Source organism: Cyanistes caeruleus, chromosome 3 (genome assembly GCF_971803275.1).
Source record: "Cyanistes caeruleus chromosome 3, bCyaCae1.hap1.1, whole genome shotgun sequence".
NCBI classification, from domain to species: Eukaryota; Metazoa; Chordata; class Aves; order Passeriformes; family Paridae; genus Cyanistes; species Cyanistes caeruleus.
In genome coordinates this window covers 84,740,559-84,764,972 of record NC_141703.1, presented here as the reverse complement: position 1 = coordinate 84,764,972, position 24,414 = coordinate 84,740,559, and the positions used below count along the sequence as shown (strand labels likewise).

Sequence of the window (24,414 nt, the reverse complement as noted above, 5' to 3'; positions counted from 1 at the left end):
GTGCCCTGATACTTCACATACTTTGGCAGAAACTCACATGTGTGGCTCATGTGAACACTGCACATAGACATCGACATGTAGGGATTAAACCAATCTCTGGCTTCCTCCTAAATCAGATCCTCCAGTAGCAATGATGAGATGTAGAAAGGAGGGATCCACTCCGGAGGATGACCATACCTCCTATAGTGGAAGGAGATAAGAGCAAGGTTCTCAAGGGGTTTGTTCTTGAGTCGAGATGGATTCTATTTGAGACTTTCCAGGTCAGGAGAATGCCAGATATCTCCTGCTCAGAGCCCTGTGTACTGTAACTCCCTAGATCTCTTCCTGCCTGTAGTCCTCTCCATCATAAATCTAATTCAGAAACTCAAGGCCTCTACCAAATATCCCAAACCTCTTGTCCCACACCAACTCTTTGATATTCCTTGCCCTAGCACACTGTTCATTGTGCCTGACCCACAATAAATAGACAATAGTCTTCAATGTCATTTAACATGGATAAAGTGAAACCCAGTTAAAATTACTTTTGGCCGGTCCTGGCTTAGAACATGTTGAAGTTTATAGACCACCATCCCCCCACAGAGCATTGCACAAGAAACAAATGGAACATGTCTTCTGGGGATCTTTTTCTCTAGAGAATCCAGATGCTTTCAAGGCGCCTGGTAACAGTACAAAATAGTCTGCTATTAAAATTCAAAAGCAAGTAAAATAGCCCTTCCCTGCAGGCTTTCTTTCTATGAGGCATTTCTGAGAGAATCCAGAGTCTCTGCAGAGGCCTGGCATATGAAATACAAATTATATAGCTAGCATTCCCCTCTTTAGAAGTGACTGTGTGAAGCACAAAATCCCTCTGCAATTCACACTCATGATGAGAAGCAGCTCCTTATGTTCAGACCGCTCCTCTCAGCATGCCTTGGGCTGAAGGCCTGCAAGCCTTGTAGCCCAGGAGCTACCTGCCCTTCCTGGGGTCATCCCAGCTCAGGGGAGAGCACATCTCCTACATCCTTCAGAGCACAGTGGAGGGTCCACAGACAGAGCCACCCTCTTGCTTTCTCCAGCCCCCTAGAAACACACTGGGGCTGCATTTGTCCTTCCATCCCTATCTCTGGAGCTTTCCTGCTGACATCAGAAAGGGCATGTGTACAACTACACATTTAGGGCTGTTTTGTCATGGGGATAGGTTAAAAATGAGTCATGGTCTTTTTCACGAATGACTTGCAAAGCAGAGTTTTTCCACACAGTGAGCCATTATGAGCCCATAGGTGGAGAAGATAATTATGACTGGTGTAAAGCTGTGCCTAATTTCCCACTCCATAAAGGGGAGACAATAACTCCCTTTCCTCATGGAGGTGTGTGATGATTTAATCACAAGGTGAGCTCTGTATTTATAGATTTTAAAGACACCGTTATGATTTTGTAGTCCTGCCTCCTGCATAACAAAGCTCAAAGCACATCAGCCATGAATGTCTGTGTTGAGTTCATAATTTTGAGTTTGTAGCACATTTCTTAGAAAGACATTCATGTGGCCAATCTGAAAGTATGTGTTCCAAGTTATGAACCCCATTTTCTATGCTAACTTACACACAGCGATGTATTTTCTGTTGATAAATTCAGCTTAGGAGGAGAGTCTCCGTTTTGTGCTCTCTGTTGATTTTATACTTACCCCCCTTTCACTGCAAGATTGCAATAATGTCAGCCTGACAGTGCCCTGATCAAAGAAAGAATCTGCCACATCCTTGAGAGATCATCACTGAGAAATTGTGGTATAAAACCAAGTATGTTCCTTTCACCAGCTAAGAGATATGGCAGAAAATTATCATCCTTGGGCTGTGAATGGCAGAAGGAACTCTTTGCAGCTGGGTGGGTCTGTCTGTGTAGCCCTTCTAATTCATCATTTGCTTTATGTTCATGTACAAAATTACCAAGGACAAAGGTTTTATTTTTCATTTTTTTCCAAGAAAGTGAAGATAATCTCTGTGTGATGTCCTAATGAATTAGCATAATTGTGACTGGGGTTTCTTTCTAGGCATGCATAGGGATGGATCAAAATGAAATTTGCAGGAGAGGTATGCTGACATGCCTGTGAGTCCAGCTTAACAAACAAAAGAATACACTTGGTGAAAGAACTGAATTCAATTCTCTTCAATTAAAATGGTTTTCATATGGTGAAGAACCTAATTATTTTGAGAAATCAGTTTAACCTGCTGTATTTCAAAGGAGGTTCAGTTTTGTTGTTTGGTGATATGACAGGCAGTACTGAGTTTCTTGTCCTCCATCACAGGATTTTGCTCTTGCAAAATCATTGCCTTGCAAGAGCTAATGCAGCCAAACTTATTTTTCTTATGCTCTTGAATGTGGGATCACTGTCATAAATTTGAGGACATTTTTCTCCCCTACTCAACATGGGAGGAAGGGATGTGTTTCCTGATGGGATACATGGAGAAAATGAACCTCTGACTATCTGTGAGAAGATTTAGGGCTCAGAAGAGAAGTTTATCCTTTGTCACATGCAAATAAGATAATCTAAAGACTGAGGTGCTGGTTGACCTCTAAAATGCCAAGAAGGTCTAGCCCAGGGGTGCAGCATCCTCAAAAGTCTTCAGTTAATGAAGACTGTAGATCTCTTGTTCTTTCTAAAAGTGACATGACACAATTTAAAAATTCCCATGCCAAATGTTTGTGGTTTTTCTCTCACCTGCTGATCATTGTGTCCTCGAAAGAGTGAAACTGAGAGCAGATAGGCTTAGTGAGGTGGCAGCCAGGGAGAAGGTGTGGAGTCTGAATGCAGAGTATTATGCCTGGAAGGAAGACTGAGATGAAAGAGCTGTGCTAAAATATCTGACCCACAGCCAGGACTAGCTTGAATCTAGACCAAAAAAGATGTGAGGGGATTTACACTTTTTTGCAGGATATAATTTTTGTGTCTACTGCTGGTGAGCTACCTGAAGTCACCCACACACCACGCACAGCAGGATCATCACTAGCCAAGAAGAGCTCCTGTGAGTGCTCTCTCTTGGTGCTGACAGTGAGGGAGTTTTCTTGTATTCCCTGCACTCAGGTTGCTTTTCCATCCTCTCTTCAAGGCAAGGAGCCATGGCTCTCTCTGACTCATGGAAAGAGCATCTGGCTGATCATTGCTGAGGAGAGAGGTGGCAGACCGGTAGCCAAACAGAACCAGGGGTAAAGTGTAGATGTGCATTAAAGACCCCAAGTTACTTGATTGACATGACCATTAACATGAGCAGTGCCTGCCTGAACTGTTTTGTGGGAGGCTGGGGAGGTCCCAGGCCGTGGGAGGGTGACCTGTGTTCAAGAAGGAAGAGCCTGGTGATAACAGTCTCTCTTCTGTGCCTGGTAAATTCATGGAGAAGTTTATTCTGGGAGTTACTGCAACAACGCTTGAGAGGCAATGCAGTCATTAGTTGTGGCCAGTCCGTAAGCGTTCAGTACTCGTGACCAGATGAGGATGGATGAATTCACTTGCTGTGGTGTGATGACTCTGGCCTTTGTCTGCATGAAAGCACGAGGGCTACAGGCCATCCAGAGTGTATTAAATTGTGTCCTGTGTTCTTCACTGGGTGAAAAACTGGCTGGATGGCGAGGTCACAGGTGACTGATTAGGTGAAGGGCACAACCACCGCTGTCTTGCAGAGCCACTTGTGATGCCACTGGTGACTAATTGGCTGATCCTGTATGAATGAACACCTGGCTTTTGCAGTGCCTGACAATATGTTATTGTTCCTTTTTCCAAGGCATGAATGTGGTCTAACAGAGACAAATCTACTTATGCAGGTTACACAAAGTATCTGCTTACACAAATACTGTGTTTGTGATCCTGACCTATTTTTCACTAATAGTTAGGTGGAAGACAATATTACCTGCAGGACATCCCAGCACTGGTAACAGCAATAAAATTCTAATTTATTTGGAATAAAAATTTTGTACTCCTTTGAGCACCTGCGTGACATAAGAGGTGGAGCAATAAAACCAATAAGGGCATTGAAGTAAAGATGGAAGAGAAGGTTATGAGGCAGTTGGATGTTTTTTATGGAGAAAAGTAGAATTAGAGGATATGGTAATTAATCAGATAGGTGGGGCTGAGACTCCTAAAAACCAGAGAGGCAGATTAGAGGTGAGGTATTTTTTTCTTGTTTAGTAGTTCCCCAGTTCCCTTTTAATACCTGAGAGAATATGTTCCTCATGGAAAAATATTTTACACAACTTCATGGACAAGCCTGAGATGGCCAGAGCTTTGGATTATAGGTGTGGGCATGGCTGATGCTAGAAATGCCTCATTGTCCTGTCCCAGCTCTTGTCCAAGCGTGTGGTACCATTGCTGTGTCTTTGGGCTGTGGGATGCTGGCTTGGAAATTGAAAATTAATATTTTTGGGTTTTCCTCCACTCATCAGCATCCTTAGGTGACCCAGGCTTCTTTCCTCACTCCAGCCCCTCCAGTACCTTAATGTGTGCTTGAAAGTGCACAGTAGCAATTTAAAAGCAATGTTGAAAATTGAAATCATGCTTTTGGCTTCTCATAAGAATCTAGAATGTTTGACCTATTTTCCTCTGTCATGGTTTAACCCAGCCAGGAACTCAGCTGCTTCTTCACTCCCCCCAGGTGGGGTGGGGGAGAGAATCAGAAGGGTGAAAGTGAGACAACTCATGGGTTGAGATAAAGACAGCTACATAGGAAAAGCAAAATCTGTGCATGCAAACAGAGCAAAACAAGGAATCATTCACCACTTCCCATGGGCAGACAAGTCTTCAGGAATCCCCAGGAGAGCAGGGCTGCATCCCGTGTAATGGTGACCTGTGGAGACAAATCCATCACTATGAATGTCCCCCACTTCCTCCTTTCCCCAGCACAACACCCTGTGCTCTGGGGTATCCCTGTGGTCATCTGGGGTCAGCTGTCCAGCTGTGTCCCCTCCCAGCTCCCTGTGCACCCCCAGCCCCCTCGCTGCTGGGGTCGGTGAGGAGCAGCAAAGGCCTTGGCTCTGGGTGAGCACTGCTCAGCAGTAGTGAAACCACCCCTGTGTTATCAACGCTGTTTCCAGCACAAATTCAAAACACAGCCCCATACCAGCTACTACAAAGAAAATTAACTCCACCCCAGCCAAAACTAGCATATCCTCCCACTTGGTTACTTCTCTCCTTTTAATAAATCAAATAAAACTGTAGGAGCACTGCATTTCATCTTGTCTGAACTGTTATATTTAATCTCCTGAGTGGGTGGGGTTGGTTTGTGTGGAGGGGAACAGCTCAGAGCCTGAAAACATGAGAGATGACTCCTTTAAGCTTTTCTGATTTCACGGAAAGTTGCCAGATAGCATTTTAATTAGGATCTATCAAAACCAATCAGGAAAAGAAGAAGGTTTGTCAAGTTGTTAGCAGCCGCTAAGCTTTTTAGAGTTTGTAGGATGGGGTTTTTTTTTGCCTTGTGCACAAATTTATTCATCCTAACAATTTTACAGCTCTGCTCTCTTGCTTACAGCACATCTCTCTGCATGAGAAACCTCTTCTATCATCTTTGCTGCTAGCTCCATTGGTAATTTTCCTGCTGGGATGGGCAGGAGCACTCAGGCATTGCCAAGGTAGAGATTAGATTTTCACTTTGCACTTTGTTATTTTTTTCCCTAGTGCTAAAAACATTTTCCTTGTGTGTTGATAAGGCCATTATTTCTGTTTCATTTGCAAAGTAAGTTTGGAACTCAAGGATCCTCAGTATTCACTAGTGATGTAAAACATAAGCATGATAAATTATCATATTATATAGCCTACTAGGGAAAAAAGGGGAAACCAGCACAATCTTAAAATTAGAACATTTTCTTCAGCAGATTTTAGTGGAAAAGGTTTTTTCCACCCGTTTCTAATTCCACAATGTGGTTCACATTATCTCTGGAATTCTTTGCTCTGTTTGTTGCATTTTCAGAGATTTTGGTCAATAGGGATTGAGTCAAATATGGAAAGCCAGGATCATCTTGAAGTGTTTTGCTGGATCAGAGATTTCATTATCAAGATACTGGTCACACCAGCCCTGACATCCGGGAATATTTCTTGTTCAAAAACACTGTTTAAAATAAAATTACTCACTTTTGTATCTAATACAGCCACTGAAGGAAAATATTTGACAGCTGGAGACTGTAAAAACAGGGTAGGATCACTGAACACATCTGGAAATACTTTAATTACTGCACATTCAACTTTGAACTATTTGGTTCCTATGTAAGCACAAGACTAGTAATTAAAGTACAAGACTTAACTCATGTGGATTGCCATCTTTTAACTACTGGTTTGGAGAAGGGAGGGGAAAGAGAAGGGGTAATTTTACCTTTGTAGATTTGAAGGCTAAAAGGACCATTAGATGTGACCAGCTGTATAACAGACTGGTGAATTCCAACCCATTGCTCCTCCTTTGTGCCCAAACCCTTGAGTCCACCACAACATATTTTCCTGAAAGACATTTAGTCTTGGTAGAAGAAAATCAAGAAATGATTCTACACATTGGGCAGTAAAGGGAATACTTATTAAATGAGTTTTAAGAAAGCATAAAGTTAATTAAAAGCTTTTCAAGTCCTTTTTTGAAACAATCTAAGGATGTATGACATTTAAATTTGATTTGCAATAAACCAGTTACAAAGAGCCATAGTTTTACCTGTAATTAATTATATATTTAACTTAAGATGTGTTAATAAAAAAATAATGGAGGCCTAAAGGATATGCAATCAAAAATCAGTCAACTTGGTAAATTATTCTGAGGAATTGCTTCAAATAAGGTTAAACTTGCTGACTTGCCATGAAACCTTGCACAGTTGGCTCAAGATGATAAATTAACTGCGCTGTGAAAGTAAAACTGCTTTAAATATATATTATTATTGCATGGGGACGAGTGGAGATTTTTATGCAGTACTGTGGAGGGCCTCATTTGCTGGTCACCATTTTGGGTCAGCAAGTCTTTTCTGTCTGTGTGAAAGCACAGTGCATGCTTCAGCCTTCTGCAGTGAGCTGGGCACTGTAAAACCAGTGCCAAACTGCATGTGATACTATTGCAAAGCACTGTCTTGCCTGTCTTGAAATGATGCACACCTTGGCTCTTCTGGATTTGCTTCTGTGCTCAAAGGACATCTCTCTGCTGTGCTGGAAGCTGCACGAGATGCCCTCATGAGGATACTCATGACCAAGCTTGACTGAAGGCAAACTCAAGGTGGGCAAAGCCAAAGTGGCATTCTACACATAAAACCAGCAAAACTTGTATAAGTCAGTTTGTCCTTGGAAAGCCAGGACTCAACAAGCCCAGGAGTCTGGCTTGATGCCCCAACTCTGTTCTGTGTTTCCAGTAGAGGTAGGAAAACCTTTTAAAAAAACCCTCAGTTTTTGAGTTTCTCCTCTGCCTGTTTTTTTTTTTTTTTTTTTAATTTTTATTTATTTATTTATTTATTTATTTATTTATTTTCCTTCTGAGGTCTCATGTAGAAAACTTAAAAAATTGGGGAAGTGCAGAAAATGCACTTCATGTGAAATACAGCATTCAGAATAAAACCTGGACATTTTTAGAGTAAGTATTATATTATTGCTTCTGCACTTCTACCTGTTACTTAAATATTCTCAATGATATCAATATATATCAAATGGTATAATATTAATAGCAATGATTTCCACAGTTTTTAGACTTTACTACTTGTAGTTCACAGTGCTTTGTTATACTGAATTATAGTGAATATATATATAACAATGCCTTTTCCCCCAATCTTTCCTCCTGAATGATGAAGATTTTCTTCTCTGTCTGCAAGACAATATAAGAGGATGTAACGTTCCTTTTTTTTTGCAAGTCAACAATATTGATGCTTTTTATTTTCAAGTCTGTAATTTCCCTACCTATTTTATCAGTATTTATAAAGATAAAACATATGCAGGCACTTTTGTATGCAGCACTATTGTATGTGTGGAGTGTATTTGTCACTATTGGGAAGTAAAGACTTTAATAGAACCACAAAATATTTATGTAGCATATAATGATAAAGAATATATTGTTTATTAGATATTAAAAAGATTTTAAAAGATTTTAAATTCCAGATATCCATTAATTTCTTTCTTAAACATTCCATTGAAATTTCAGATAAATAGATCTGTGGTGTTACTTACCTTGTTGAAATCAAATTTCCTGCTGCACAGGCTAAAAAAAAAAAGAGCAGCGATTTGCCACAAGGTGATGGAAAGCACCAGGAGGTAAGTATAGGTTATAGCTAAGAGAAAAAGGGGCTTTAGAGCTTGGACTAAAATACAAACTGCACTGGGCTGCAAAAGAAGCAAATGGGAGGTGCAGAAGACACAAGCAACAGGAGACATTCAGTGATGCCCATGGATAGATCTCTCTTTGTAGCTGCTGAGGCTTTACCTTTTTATTTGTGCTAATAAATCAGGACTTGAAGCCATGGAGCACATGTACATGACACAAGAGTGGCTGTTTCTCAGCTTTAGCATACTCATCCTAACACTAATTGCTTCAGTCGAAAAACTAGCACCAAATCCATCATCAGTCATGTTACTCTGATATTTGCCAGATGTAGGATCCCAGCAATAATTAGAAGCAAAAATAACCCTCTGGTTCAATAGACAAGACTTCAGATGATTTGTAGTTGTTCATGAGTTTGAGTTTCTCCTTGTCCCAAGCCATACAAAAAACATGGTGGAAGATGTGAGCAAAGGTAAATGTCTGCACAGTGAACCCAAAATCTGGTGAGGAGGACCCAGGGGTTCAAGACCCTGCAGCTGGTGTACACATTGTTACCACAGAGGATCAGGGAGATACAAACTCCGGAGGAAGATTTGTGGAAGAATCAGAGTGCACTTGCAAGCTATTCTGAGTAAGAGGAATAGGGTTATGAAACCTGTCAAAATAGCCCTAAAAGTAAAGGAAAAAACGAGAACATTGCAGCGCTGTAAAAGAATGAGCAGAGGGACAGAGATGGATGGGCCTCTTAGAAGAGCAGCCAGCACACACAGTGCTTCTGGGAGCTCCTGAGAGACTGACTGAGTGCTGTTAAAACAGTTAAAGTGGAGCTGAATGTGTATTTTTTTTCTAAGTGCCATAATACAAATGGCAATGTGAGCTAATTTACAGCTGAAAAACAGGGAGTTGTGTTATGAGGATATTGATTTTCAGGACAAGAAACAAGGTGATACTGACCAGAGATACCCAAAAAGGCACCAGCAGGCTTCTGGAGTCGGTTAAATGTCATTATTACAACTTGACTTTTCTACTGCAAGTTCAGCTCAGGCTGCTGTCCTGATGGGAGCCTGAGCCAGTGTCTTGATTCTCCCTCCATGAAAACCATGGCCAAAACCTTTCCCTCTGAACATCCCAGGCTGGTGACAGAGCAGGACACGGCCTCTGGCTTCCTGTCTTCTGTTTGCAAGTCATGTAACCCAACTTAGAGTGTCTCAAGTTGAAGTCTGGCCAGTTGTTTTACCTTTAAAACAATCAGAGGACAGAAATAGGCTGCTCCTGTGGTCTCCCCTTGCATCTTTCTGCCATGGCTTGATGCTGAGCTACATGGGGACAAGAAAAGTTCCCAGGAATTCATGTTTGAGGCAGACATAAGTTGGCAGAATGAGATGGACAAGGTGAGGCCCACAAGACACAAATTATGAATTCTTGAAACAGGGTAATACCTTGTTTAATGGAAGAAGTCCTCTTACGCTCAGCCGGGGGAGCTCAGCCTGTCTGAGATCCACCATCTGTGGATCTTCACGTATCTACAGCCAGGTGTTATTCACCTCCTTGCTATCCACCCCTGGACACTGTGTTCTTCAAATGCAAAACACATCACATCATTCAAGGAAAAAGCCTGAGTATCCTCATCTCTGCACCTTCCTACCCCAAATTCCTGTTGGACAGTTTGGCACACTCCCTGCACTGTTAGATCTGCATGGGTTACCTGGCTTCAGCACTATCAATATTCAATCCATCAATGTGCAAATCCTACTCGGGGAAATAAATATCCATAACATGTTTTGCTGAGACTCCCAACCAAAAGAAGGGCAGATGATGCTCCTAGCTGGACTGTACAGACCATTGGAAGTAAGAGCTTCTGAAACAGCTTCATGATTGAGAATTTGTGTCTCGTTGAGAATTTGTGTCTCATTAATCTTTTAAACAGAATAGTGTGAGCTGAGCACGAAAAGATAATGGAGCTCCCAATAGCATCCTTGGCCCTGCTCTTAGGACAAGGGTAGCAGTGTTTGGGCCTGATTAAAAAGTCATTTAGGTGCAAGTGGTATTCTCTGGAGATGCCTAAAATACCACAGGATATGTTCACTGAAGGACATAACTGCCCTACAGCTACTGGATGCAAAATGGAGATCCCTCTCTTGTCCTGCTTGGCTGCTTCTCTTTCTGCAGGTAGCTGTGTTCTTCACAAACTTATTTTTTTGCCACTTAACCTTCCCTAAAGCCCCATATCTGTCCCTGGCCTAAAGGTCTCCAGTATTATGGGTAATGAGCATGAGCTGAGGCTCAGTGATGATGTGGAACCTTGTATATCTGGCTTGTGCTGGATTTGCTCCACAGTGGGTTCCACACAGGGCTGGAGGAATAGAGGATCCCTACCTCCACCAAGAAGGTCTCCTTCTGGAACATCTTTCCAGAAGGAGAGAGACTCATTTGATTCCTCTTGCAGCAGGTTTTGCATTTGGATTCATGGCTGTCATCATCCATTGTCCCAGGTGTCTTGCTGAGCTTGTTTGGTGAGGGGCATTGTATCATATGGCCCAAGCAAAAATGTTGTCTATTATGTAGTCCTGCACTGAGGGAGTTCCCAGTGAGAGAAGGAGCTCAGAACTCTGGGTTCTGTTTCAGCAAACATTTCTCTTTTGCACCTTGGTCTTTACAGCCAAGACCCCAACCAGGTCATGCCTCTTGATATGATTCTGGATCCTTCGTGACTTCTGGCTTCTGTGTTTCAGCTGCTGCAGTCATTTTTTTTCACCAGGTAAAATCAGGAGAAGTGAGATTATCCCCAGCTAGATGTCATCCAAAGCACAGGTGTCTGGAATAGCCATGGGGGTGTGCAGATTTGGACCGAGGCAGGGCAGAAGCTGGGCTGCCCACAGCTTGGATGAACGCTACCGCAGCTGTGTCACAGCTGTGCGAGGGACACAGCAGCAGCCCAGGCTGTAAATGCAAGCAGGGCTTGGCAGTGGTCCTGAGAATGCTTAACTCCCTGGTGTAGGTAATCCATTAAAGGTGTTTGGTGGTTTTTTACTCCCTTCTCATCCTGTTATAAGGCCAGGAGCATTTTTGAGCCACTTGCTCATCTCATGAATATATAAGACTTTCCTTTGGCTGTAACCTCCAGTGGAGGCACTGCCAATGGCTCACAGGAGTCTTGGCAAACCAGAAGATTTGCTTTTCATTACCGTTTGTACCAGTGGTTCATGTTATCTTTGGCTGGCTGGTTCATTGATGTTCCTCCGTTTCCTCAGGTCCTTGAACTCTGTAGCCCAAATGTAGTATATACATGAAATTATTAACTGCTGCGGTTGCTTCTCCTTCACGTGAATTCAGACACTAGCACTTCACAAATTAGTACAGAGCAAACAAAGCCAGATTAGAAGAATTGCTGAAGCTTTTCCTCTCCTATTTTTTTGAAGTGTGGTTTAGCAAAATCAATTCTAATCTCTTTTAAAAAATGATGCCAGTAGCAAAGTCTTTCTGAACTTTAATGACTATTTCCCAAATATGACTGGAAAACTCCTGCTATTTTCAGTTAAACGGGGAGTTTTACAGAAGGTTTTTGTGAAGATAGATGAAATATTCTGATCATAAACAGCAAGTGATAAAATAAGGATCTTCTAAACCAGACTGAAAACTGACTGCTCTGCAGTGCAGCCAAGAGGCTAATGTTTGATGGAGGTTGCCTGCAGTGCAAGTCTGCTGGGCTATCATTTCTTAAATCATAGTGGTTTGCTCGATTTTCTTTTGAGGGAAGAGAAGGGAATGTGTAAAATTAATGTCAGCAGACCCCTAGTCTCTACCAGCAGAATGGGTTGTAAAGTGCATCTTTGCCATACTCCATCTTCCCTCTGGAGATGGAGGATATTCTTCTCCCTCCATTGGTTTGCTGGGAAACCGGTTTATTTTACAATTTATCACCAGTTTTGAGTTTTTTTTGCTCATCCTTTTATTTGTATCACCCTGTGATGTCACATTGCAAAAAAACCCAAAACAAACATTGTCTCTTGGAGGCACTGTGGGGAGAATCTCAGTGGCCCATGGGTATTTGTACACAGAAACTTGTTTCCCATTCTTCAGGGCTCTGCTCGTTACCACCATGAGGCCTTTGACCCAACATGATTTATTTCTTAAAATGGCCTCTTACAGTGTTTCTGTCCCAAACATAGCTCTGAACTTGCCACTGGCATCAATTACAGGTTGGGTCACACTTCCAGTTCATTGTCCCTTTGTGAGCCCTGAATGAACCAGGAGTATCCAGACAGCGTGATGTTCCCTGGTAGATGAATTTAAGGGTGATGGAAGACCTGCACTCAAGTTATATTACAGCACAGAGGGATAAGCTTGAACAGAAAGGAGGAATGCCACGTGCAGACAGAAATGCTGGATCAAATCCTGCAGGTGATGAGGATTTACACCCCCAGAGGATTTACATCCACTGTGGGCACAGCTCAGCCCAGGTGCAGTAGTGTGTGGTTCTGCATCAGAGTCAAGACATAATCTGTGCTCCTTGGGTGTTTCTTCACTCATTTCAGTGGGGTTTAGATCATCATGGATTTAAAACTTCATATTTCTCATTTCTGATAGAGCTCGCCTGTGGACTCTTAACATGCTCCTTGGGGAAGGTATCTTCCTTCCCCTTCTCTTTTCATTCATGCCCTTTCCAGCTTTCTGCCCAACTCCTTTACCCCAGCCTGGGAATGTCAGTGTGCAGGAGAAGGACACCTTGGGACGCTTCAGCTGAATTGACTGAAACTTTCCAGATTCAGAAAGAACATTCATGGATATTTCTCACTCATGCCACAAACAGTGAAATGAATAAAAATCCCCTCTGATTTCTTATACTTTACTATTTTTTAACCAGTTGGAAAGTCACTTACACTTTGGGAATTCTCATCAGACATTTCAAATGCTATGAAAAAATGAAAAAAAACCCCTCCACCATAAAACTCAAAACAAACAAACAAAAACAACCAAACAAACCAAAACCAAACAAAAATACTGCAGCATTTGGAGATGTTCTCCTCCTTCAGTACCTCCAGTTCCCTTGGGTTCTGTGTTCCCATCCCTACCTTGAAGAAAAATCTCAGCACCAGTTTAATGCCATTGAAAAGACCTTGACACTGGAGGAAAGTCATACTTAGGAAAGGGTCATTAAGGCAAGAAGAGGGACAGCAGCTTGATCTTTTTTTAGTTTTCATCTCTTCTTTTGTAAAAGCCTCATTCAAAGGATCATAGCACACTTTGGATTGGAAGGGACCTTAAAGACCATCTTGTTCCAGCCCCATTACCACAGGCAGGGACATCTTCCAAGAGACTAGAATTTGCCCAAGCCAGTTTGACAATAAACCGCAGCATAACAGGATTTGAAATGCCACTGTAATAACAGCAACAACATAATTGCCTTTGTTCATCATAAAGGTTCTTTTAGCTAGTTTTATTAAAGCTCTTGGGCTTAGGTGCTGATAAATTAGCATAAATTGCCATCTTATTAATGGCTCCCACTCTAATCTTCCTTGTGATGAGAAAGATTGGGGTGAAAAGTCTCAGCAGAAGTTGCATTTTCTGGCAGGTTGTTTTATTATTATTATTATTATTGTGTAGGTTAGTTTTTATTATTGTGTGATTCATTTTTGGGGGTTGTTGCTTTTTTTTTGTTGTTCTGTCTAATTGTAATTAACTAACAGTTGAGAAAGTCAGTCTTGCTGCATCACCCACAATTGCTGGGGTCCAGGCTGCAGCTGTAATTTAGAGGGCTGGAATAATCACATAATTACTCTGCAGTGATTATAGGAGGCTTGCATGGTCAGTGGATAAGAGAGATTAAATGGCAGTGGGAAAAAAGAGGCAGACATATGTTGCTAGTTAAGTTAACTGCTTTATATTAATCCTGGCCTGCCCAGGGAAAGTGTCACACTCCTGCCAGAGGATGGGATGCACAAGATCTTTGCCCAGACTGTGGGGAGCACAGAGGCCTCATGCCCCAGTTCCATTGAGTGGAAAGATTAATTTTCATAGAGGAAAATGGGAAGATTAACTCCTGGAGATAATCTGCTTTTCTTTACTCTGGCCTTGCTTATGTGGCAGTTTATGTGCAGTTTTGTTGAGAGGGCACCTTAACCTCGTGGGCTACAGCAGGAATTGAGTCACCTGTCTGGAGCAAGGTCTGGTGCAGCTTTTGGCCTAAGAATGCCTCAAGGTGTGCCTGGGAGACAGGGAGTCTGATAACCAAATCATGTTGCTTTTCCTTGTTAAAACAAGATACTTTAAATCAGGTCTGAATGCTTAACAAGGCAGGTTGGAGGGGCTTAAGTCAAGTGGTGTTTTTCCCAGATTATTTGCCTAGCAAAAAGAAGAAACATGTTGCTTATTCTCCATTAAAAGTAAGCCTTAAAATCACTGTTTTTGTTAGTGAAAATAAAGGAGACTGGTGAGATTATAACAGGATGCTACAGCCCTCTTTTCCACATGAGAAACTGTTAGGAATCTTTGTTCCCACCTCGACTGGGCAAAAGGGACTAGCAAAGCAAGGAGCAGTGTGAGATCATTGTTACCCTTCACAAGCCCTGGGGCTCATCCATAGGGCTGACCTTGCACAGAAACACATCTGAATTTTACAGGTGTGTGGCCAGATTATATCCAAGATGGCCATGGGCTTCACAGGGCATTTTTGGGCACAACCCTGGAGCTGTATTCCCCAGGCATTCCTGGGTGCTGCAGGGTGACACAGAATAAAATAGAATATTTCAGTTGGAAAGGGACCTACATACAGGAATGCTCTAAGTCCATCTATCTGACTGCTTAAGGCTGGCCAAGTTAAAACATCCTATTAAGGACATTGTTCAAAGACCTCTCAAATGCTGAGGGGAACATCTGTAGGATACCTTAACATATGAAGCATCCCATCCCTGCTCCCAGCCCTGTTCACAAGCTTCTCTGCTTGTGGTATGATTTTCAGAAGGGTAAATCCACTCACAGAAGTGTCCAGAAGTGCTGCCATTGGGGATGACCTGGAAAAACTGTTTTCTGTGCATGGGGACAGTGCTTGGCTGAGACCAGGACATTCCAGGCTCCAAGCAGAGGTGACTGCTGTTGGCAAAGACCACATTTCCCAGGGGTTGGCTTTCTTTATTCCCCTAAAAGCTTGGATTAAAAAAACCTTCCAATGAAATACAAAACCTGCTTTAAAACAGTGCTGGATGGGGTCCCTTGGTGGGGAAGGGGGCTGTCTGAAATCTGCTTCCCAAACACTGCTGCGTTATCAGTTGTACAGGTGCAGTGTACACGAGGGTAATGAAGACAGGATAGGAGGGGATTAGTAGGACATTGCAAACAAGTTTGTGCTAAGTGGCTTAGGGTTCATCCTGTCCTGCTTCTAAATACTGACTTCTGTTGCTTTCACCTTCCAAAACACATAAACTGTGTTGATTTTGATTAGTAAATGAATTTATACAGATAAGCTTCAGCCATTTGTTAACAGCAAGATGTGCCCCACCACCTTGTCTTTGACATTCAAAACTGGGATCATGGTGTTTTTGTGCAGGGTGTCCATTTATCTGAACTGCCAAACACAGCCCCATCCATGCTATGACAGTGTGCAGCACATTTAACCCTTCCTAAAATCAGTCCTATGTCCTATAAGTACTCATTCTTCTGAGCCTTGACAACCAACATGGCATTACAGTGCAGAAAAAGATGGAGAGTACTGAAGAGTCCCTTGGTTCCCATTGCCCCGTCTCTCTATCTGCAGATCCTCTGTCCCCGTTTAGGTCTGGAGTAACTAAAAATAGAAGAATAGCTAGATATAGCTGTTCTAGAAGAACAGAAGAAATAACTAACAACAGAAGCCAATTAATGCTCTGCTGACACAGTTCACATGGGGGAAACAGCCTTTCTCCGGGATGAGTCAGGTTCTTGGCTTTGGCTTTCATTGAGTTTCTTACAACTGTCTTCAATAAGAAGGGGCTGTTGCATCACATCTAATATTTAATGGGAAGCTTGAAAATATTCCTAAACTCCATGTCACCCTTCTGCATATTCTGTGTCCTGCTTGATTTGATTGTCCAAATCTACCAAAATTCTCAGCCACGGAGTAGATTCAGAAGCAATTTAAGAGATCATTACCTCTAATTTGTTTTTAATTCCTGTCTCTGAAACCCAGAGAGCTGCTAGCAGTTGCAGAGTGATTATGGGGGTTTGCTCCTGGTAAGTAAAACTCCTTGGAAGAAGGCAGAAACTTTGCAGGGTGTGGGGGGCATTTCATGCTGTCACTTCCAGGTTGACTCCTTGCAGCATCCCATTCAGGTTCTCTCTGTGCAAGAGAGCCTGGCATCAGCCATCAGCCTATGAGTGAGGAACTTGGGCTTTTCCCCACTTTATTAGGACACCTGGGGCCTGTGAGTTTTTCTAGCTTTAGCATTAAGGTATCTGGTTGCTTTTATGTCCTGACATAGGCTTTTGCCACCTTTGTGTCCAGTGTGTGGTAAGGCAACGTGCTGTGACAAACAGGAGGGAGTCTACTTGAGAAAACCTTCCTCTTCTGGTTTTGAGCTTGTGCTGCTTCCCTTTAATATTTGTTCTTGTGCAGAGCAGGGGACTTTTTCTCCTGCAGTAAACCAATACCATTATGCTCCTAGAACCCATCAGCATCCAGCCTGCCCTCTGCCAAGGGTAACACCACCATCCCCAGACCCAAAACTTGTCCATTGACCAAGACCATGTCAAGAGCACCCAGACCTGTCCCATCCCCATAAACAATAATTGCAGTCGATCCCTGCTCACACACAGAGCTGTTCTCATGCATGTAGATGGGGTATGAGCCCCCAGAAGATGCCATGAGCTGTGCAGTCACAGTGGGTGGTGGGGCAGCTCTCACATCTCTCCCCTCTCACAGACCACTGCTCACCCAGCAAAATCCATCAGACTCTGTGTCCACCTCTGCAGTGCCATCGGGTGGTTCCAGGAGATGGGACACAGCAGATGTCACTGATTGTGGGCTGGTGGAGCCAGAACAGGAGGAAACATCGTTGCAATAAAAGAACAGGAGCTGCAATAAATGGGGAAATATGTGGCTTTCCCGATAAAATGCTGCCTCCCCAGCTCTCTGTACCACTTTTTCAGGTGCTAACAGGCACATCCACCCGCATGTTTAAACTCCAAACCAACTTCTTAGCAAACCTCCCCACTCACTGTAAAGCTGCAGATGGTGACATCAGTTCACGTTCCCTGCGAAGTGATTATTTCTGGGTTAAAATACCGAATCCAGCGCATTCTCTGGAGGATGCCCTGGCGTCAGGGCTGCCCACTCCAGGAGGTGGCAGCCTCACACAACGCTGGGTTCTTGTACGCTCGCCTGAGCCCACCCAGCTATTCGCAAAGGGCGTAAAATATTTATCTGCAGATGTATTTGGAACTGATTCCCCACCACCACCTCTTTGTATCTGAACGATCTCCTTCTGCCCTTGCCGGCACGGCAGTTTTCCAGAGAAATGAGATTTGGCAATCCTGTCTATGTTTGGTCTTAAGCAGGGTTGTGTTTTTGTGGATTTTTTTTTTGTTTTGTTTGTTTGTGTTTTTTATTTGGTTGGGGTTTTTTGTTTGTTTATTTTGGTTTTTTTTTTGTTTTATTTGTTGCATAGTGGAAAAAAACTAAACAAAATTACAGCTAAAGGCTTTAAAGGTAATCCAAGGTTTCTGGTACATAGAAATCATTAAAATCCAGCATGTTTTACAGCAGAAAAGGTGAAATGAATTTGCAGAGTGTGTATTTTTCCCTTCCCCGTGCTCATATGAAAGCTTGCTCATAATATTGAATGAGCCTTTGGCCAGAGACGTGCCGAGCCTTGCCCCTGTTGATCAACAGGGATTAAGAAAGGACACCTGGGACTGCTCGTGCCGAGGTAATGAAACAGGAATCCGAGGGCTCTGGAGAGCAATTTGGAAAGTTTCTTTTCTTATTGCTATGGCTGGGGCAGGCTTTTCCCCAAATTTAGTATTCTGTCCGGGAGAATATAAAATAATGAGACTCCTGCTGCTTCCTAGGGGGAACCCTTAAATTGCCTTGGAGATATCACTGTCAACCTGTGTTTTTTTCTGTCTAAAGCTGACCTGAAAAAAGGAGCAAAGAAGAAAGCAGGGGAAACATAACCCTCTTTTGATCCTTTCTGGTTGCCAAAAATTACTTTTATAATTTTTTTTCTTGTTTTTTTGGGTTTTTTTTTTTGGGGGGGGGGAAGTTTGTTTTTTCATTCATTTTACATAAGAAACACCAAGTTTAGGGAGTTTACTACTGAAAACATTTCTCTTTGTAAAATGAGAAGAGTAGGGTATTGGTCACAGTGTGCTCTCAAGGTCTCTGCAATCGATGGGGAAGGGATGCTATGAGGCTGAAAAAACACAGGGTGTTTCACTGTTGTCCATTGAAAGGATCATAAGCTGTCACAGTAAAAAAAAGAGAGAGCAGCTGCTGGAGCAGTCAGGGGGGAGAATCTGGCTATGAGATGTGGGGTTTACAACAGGCTACCTTTAGGGCATGAGGAATGCAAATGCCAAGGAGTTCCACCAACATGTTCCTTGCAAGTCAGGAGGAGGAAAACCAGAGTGCTCCATGCAGAGCCCTGGAAAAAGCTGCTAAGAAAGAGAGTCAGTAAGGAGAGATCCATTGCTGTTTCAGCTTGCTTTTAGCAGCTCTAAAACTGCCCTGATGCTGAACATGGACCTATTGTGTCTGGTGTTGCCCCTTAGGCTCTCACTGCCGGCTGCAATCTCTGATGGTCCCCCAGGAAAGCCATTATTCCACACATTTATGACACGTTGGGGGCTGCTCTGCAGAGCAGAGCTCTGGCTGGCTGCAGCTGGGCTGGCAGACAAGGTGAGAAGGGCAGATGTGCCACTACAGTGGCTCTTTTATGGGGCCCTGTGTGCAAATTACACCTGTCACACAGCCACTCCAGCTCTGAGGGATAAATGTGAGCAACCAACTCTCTTAGCAAGTTAAGTGAGATGGGGAGCTAGGCTAATCATAGAATGGTTTGGGCTGGAAAAGGCCTTTAAAGGTCAACTTGCCCAACTGCCCTGCAATGAGCAGGGACAGCTTCCATTAGATCAGGCTTCTCAAAGCCCTGTCCAGCCCAGTGTTGAACACTTCCAGGCACGGGGTGTCCACCACATCTCTTGGGGATCTATGCCAATGTTTTATCACCCACATCATGGAAAATATCTCCCTTAAAGCAGTGGCTCAGCTCATTGCATAATTTTCTTCCAGGCATTTGAGTGGTGGTGCCTGGGTGTTGCTCGTGTTTCACTTTGGATGGATCTGAAGGTTAAGGCGCTTGGAGCTGCAGGAAGTGCCACCCAAACCTGACTGCTTTTGGTAAGCTGGTCCCTGAGATTTGGGGTGGCAGAAAGTGTGCTGGGGGCACTGGCCAGCTGTGGGGCACCAGAAATGAGCAGTGGCTTCAAAGCAGCTTGGGAGGTTGGATCATAGTAGCCACAGGGATGAGCCAACAGATGATGAGAAAAGTTAAGAACAGAGTTTGCAAACAGTGCTGGGAATTCAGTGAAGGAAAATCCAAGGATGAATCCTTGGTGAGTGCTGTTTTACAGTCTCTATCCCTCTGGATACAGGTGACCTAGTCCACTTCCACCCTATTGGAATGTAACAGTGGCTGTGCAGTTTGTGGAGGGTGTGCCAGCCTTCTGCTGGGTATCTGTCTTTGTTAGGGCTGGTCCAGAGCTGGCATGTCTGTCATCACCCCGGACCCTTCCTGAGCTGCTCTTTTGTTCACTGGAGCAAAGAACCAGCTCTCATGTGAGGGGCTGAGCAGCTGGGGCCACCACCTGAAAATAAAAGGCCACAGGGATGAAGGAGAGCTGGCGGAGCCCCTTTTTACTCAAAGGAGAATAAACATATGGAACAGGTTAACGTGTGAGGTGGCTGAAGCCATGCTATAAATAAGTTCAGGAGGCATGTCGGCAGGCTGCTGGAAAAAAGCCATATGGTGGGGAGGAAGGGATTGCAGATATTGGGATGGGGGTGAAGGGACCCAAAAGATAAGCTTATGATAAAGGGAAAATAAGATGGAGAAGTAGTCTGGTCTCTTCTTCTTCCAGCTGTGCTGTGAGTTGGAGGAAAGAGCTGTTTCTGATCCACATGCTGTGACTGGTCTGTCCAGCATAAGGAGGGTTTTGCCCATAAAACTAGAGAGTGCTGAAGAGAGTCGGCAGCATGGTGTAAGAAATTGGGTGTTACGTGCCTCTGGTTCTGGAGGTGCTCTGAAGGGTGGATGTGTGGGTTTGGAGCCTTGTATTGATCAGAAATACATCTGGAGGGGGGATGTCTCCAGACAGAATCTTGCTGAGAGGGGATAGGGTGAGGGTACGGGGGAGGGACCTCAGCTCTGCAGAGCACCTCACCAAGGAGCAGTGGCAAAGTGCAGAGACCCCTCTGTAAAGCCTCCTCTGCAATGAAGCATGAAGCGGTCATGTTGTCATTGAGAGAGAGGAGATACTCTGCAATGGTGTCTGGGGCTGGTGGAGACATGGAGGTCCAACACTGCTGAGAAAGATCAGAACCTACTCCTGCCTCAGCCCCCAATAACATTAATTTCTCAGTGTCATCAACAGACACTGGGAGAAAGGAGTATTCAAGTAAACTACTTGGGTGTAGTGGATGGTTTTTGGTTGCCTTGGCCAAGCAGCTCTTTAGGAATTAAAATGTGACCCAAGTCCACCAAAGCCATCCAGCTCCAAGATTACATAAAATCTCTTATTTTCTATGTAACAGACCTCTTTAAAAACTTTGCACTGGAAAATCCCAGCACTTAAACAGAAAATGTGTCCCAGGCTTTGCAAAGGAAGGTATTTCTAAAATCCTCAAATGAACAAGCATCCCCTGGCCAAACAGAGTAAACATCCTATGCTGTGGTACTTGCAGATCCAACCAAACTGATTATACCAGCTATAGCAGCCACTTTTTTGGCTGCCAAGGTGGGAAATGAGCTGGGAATTTCCAGAGTGAGAAGCCAAGGTTTGATAAACTGGATTTTTAAGTGATGTTAATGGTGGGTTGCACTTCCAGGCAATGCAGCTGATGGGTTTTAGGCATTTTATCCTGACAACAAAGCTCCTGATGTCTGCTCTGACTTACTGGAGCCTGGCATCATTCACAACAGGAGGGAGACATTAGAGCCCTTGAGTTGCTTTCTTTGAAGATCAAACTCTTCTGCTACCCAAGTGAACACTGAATCCATCTGTCCTGTAAAGGTGACAGAGCATCTGTTCTGGATTTTGAGCTGGGACTTCCCTCACCAGCTGGGCTGTAACAGGCCTTTCTGAGATTTCAGACAAAAGTTTTGGGATGCTATTTCAAGTCTGATAGCTACCAATGGAACAGTGTGACCTGAGGGGCAATGTGCCTGTTGAGAATTGGGGGTGAAAATTGAGGCATTGCAGGAACATTTATGGCAATCATGGAATTGTAGAATTGCTTAGGCTGGAAAAGACTCCATGATGAGTGAGTCCAACCATTAACCCAGAAAAGCCAGGACCATGTCCCTAAGCACCACATTTTCATGCCTTTTGAATACCTTCAGGGATGGTAACTTCACCAGTGCCCTGGGCATCCTGTTCCAATGACTCTGGTCCCTCTGAATGCTGAAATGCCTGGGTGCCTATGTGTGGCTCGTGTGAGTCACCATATTTTGTGACTTCCAAAATTCCAGTTAAACCAAAATGCAGGCACATAAGTCCCTTTGCAGATCTGGGCCTCGGAGCAAATGTTTTAGTTCAAACTTTTCCCTATAAATGTACAGAAAGTAACCTAATGTGATGTTAGCCTATAGACATCACAGCCCGATGAAAGCATCATCAGAGGGTTCCTCAGAGTTAATTCATCCATTCATTATTAATGTGTGCCTGGAATTTCAATTTACTCTCATTAAAACGTGATTGATGGTAAAGATACAGCACATAACAGTCACACTGCACCAGTTCTTTCTTTGCACTCAGCAGAAAAACCCAAGAGCTGCTTCATGAGCAAAATTTTGCTTTGCTTTCTGTGGAGAAAAAGTTGGACTTTTCTGGTCTCTCTATGGTAGTTGCTTTTCCTTTGTCGCTTTCATACTTCATTGCTATGCTGTAAATTGGGACAACCAGAAAGAAATGAAGAGCAAACATAGGAAATGTCACTGCTGCTCTTGCAGCTTTAATGCAGGCACAGTAAAAAGGTTCTCAAGGGGGTGATACTGGTGCCCATGCCTGGAGCTGGTGATGGGGCCCTGTTAAACAGGGCAGTGCCACCATGCCAGAGCATCAGAGCAGTGTCATCCTGGCACACGGTCACTGCCACCCTCATCCTCCTCCTCCTCTGAACGTGGGTGACAATTTCCCATGTAGCCTGGCCAGGCTCCAAGCTATGCTCTGAGCCAAACCCTGGCCTGCAGTCATACAGGAGTTAAAGCCTCATTAGTTTCTTATTCCCATGTCAGCAGGCTGTTAGCAGGCTCTGAATTGGCCAGCTGGTTTCTGGAGAAGAGCCAACCTGCAGCAACTCGGGCTCAGTCCCCGCAGCAGGCACTGCTGCTGCTGGAGAGATGCATTTTGCATGCATCCCATGACACTGGCCCCAGTTCTTCTTCTTTCAGGGGATCCCTCTTGAATGAAGTTTTGTAGTTGATGGTGCCAGAACTTCCAAGACAGACTCTGCTGTAGACCCAGGCTCCTCAGAAAATATTTTTCCACCAGCTACTTTTCATCTCTTCCCTGCTCTCCAGATTCCTGGGTGTCTTGATCCAGAAAAAGCTTTTCTTGATTGCTTGGTTCCCAGAGAGCTGTCTGTAACCCTGTGTGTTGTGTTGGATGGTGCTCTCCTCTGTGAAGCAAACATCTAAAGAGCTGGCTACCCTTTCATCTCTTGAGCCAAATTTTCAATGCTAAGTCAGAGTCAACAGGGTCTAACCTGGTCTTCAGATCTTCTTCTGGACAGCTCCAGCCTTAGTCTGCAAAGAGCTGCTCTTTTCATCTGGCACTAGGCACAAAATCCACTGGCAAGAGATTTCTTCCCTCGGATGCACGTGGGGGAAGCACTGTTGCAAATCGTGCTTAAAATTCAAGCTGGGCAGAAAAGCTTTGAAATGCCTTTAAAAGGCTGAGCAAAACATTTATGTATGGCTGTGTAACCTATCCCTGAAGAAGGGAGAAAGAGAACTGCTGGTGGCCCACCACGATTGGGGTTTTTTTCACTTATTCCCTCTTGATCTCGTTCATACCTTCTTTTTATTTTTATTTTTTTCCCCCTATTCTTAGATCTCCCTGGTAATATGGTCCATATGTTTATTCTCCTTCCAGGGAAAGCAATGCCAGCATTCACATTGCACACTTCTACACTGCCATGTTTTCCTAATGTGCAGAGGTTTGTTAGGAGGAATTTCAAGGCTTTCCATGATTTCCAAAGTTGGCAACTAGATCGCTGCCTCCCCCCTGCCTCTTGCAGTGAAAATAAACTCCCATTTCCTTTACTTTCCCTCATACCAATGCCCAGGAATTTCTGAATGTTTTGTGACTTCTCCATAGCTTTGTTCCTCTGGGTAACTGCAGAGTATCCAAGACAAGGTCATGGATTACATGCTCGGGTCTCTAGCTGAGATGTAGCCATTCCTCTGCAAAGCAAAACCTCTTCTCGCCCCTGATTTCCACACTGCAGCTTGACACCTTCTCAGCTGCTTTCTTTTCTGCAGCATTGCAGATGGGGAAGGTTTCCTACCCTGGGAAATGAAAGGCTTTTGATGGCACATGAAGAGCATGGGTCCTTTACTTTGCTCTTTCTCTGTCGTCTTTGTTTCCCAGTGGCTCAGCAGGAGATGTGATTTCTAAGCACCCTCTGGTCCTCTGCGTACATCTCGTGGGCAAGGTGGTGGTGGGTTTGGTAAGGATGGGAAATTGCAGATTCAGAAATTGAGGGGCATTTTTCCAGGCTGATTGACCATTTTTTGAATAACATCAGGTCCCTCATTCAGGCAAAATTTCAGCTCAGGATAGCAAGATTTTGCATAATTAGATTCCGCCATGTCCCACTTACATTTAAGACATGGACTCTGCAATGGTATGAGCTTACAAAGGAGATTCTGGGAGTTTCAAGGCTTTCAGTGCTGCTTTCTGAAAAGCTGTGAGAGCTTGGCAGAGATTA

The 24,414-nt window shown here is 43.7% G+C and overlaps 2 long non-coding RNA genes across 4 annotated transcripts in view; one reads left to right on the top strand and one right to left on the bottom strand.

The window, feature by feature from the left end:
- The window catches only part of LOC111926534 (uncharacterized), a 48,909-nt gene that overhangs the window by 10,839 nt on the left and 13,656 nt on the right, over nucleotides 1–24,414 (top strand). The window contains exons 1-2 of one of the 3 annotated variants that reach the window (XR_002863043.2): nucleotides 19,065–19,101; nucleotides 19,495–19,602. This is a non-coding gene — a long non-coding RNA (uncharacterized LOC111926534). The other 2 variants (XR_002863042.2, XR_015284889.1) reach the window with 2 other exon arrangements.
- On the bottom strand, nucleotides 18,528–18,999 carry LOC147654295 (uncharacterized). The gene is made up of 3 exons (XR_015283970.1): nucleotides 18,949–18,999; nucleotides 18,754–18,857; nucleotides 18,528–18,665 (listed from the first exon to the last, which is right to left on the bottom strand). It is a non-coding gene; the product is annotated as an uncharacterized LOC147654295 (long non-coding RNA).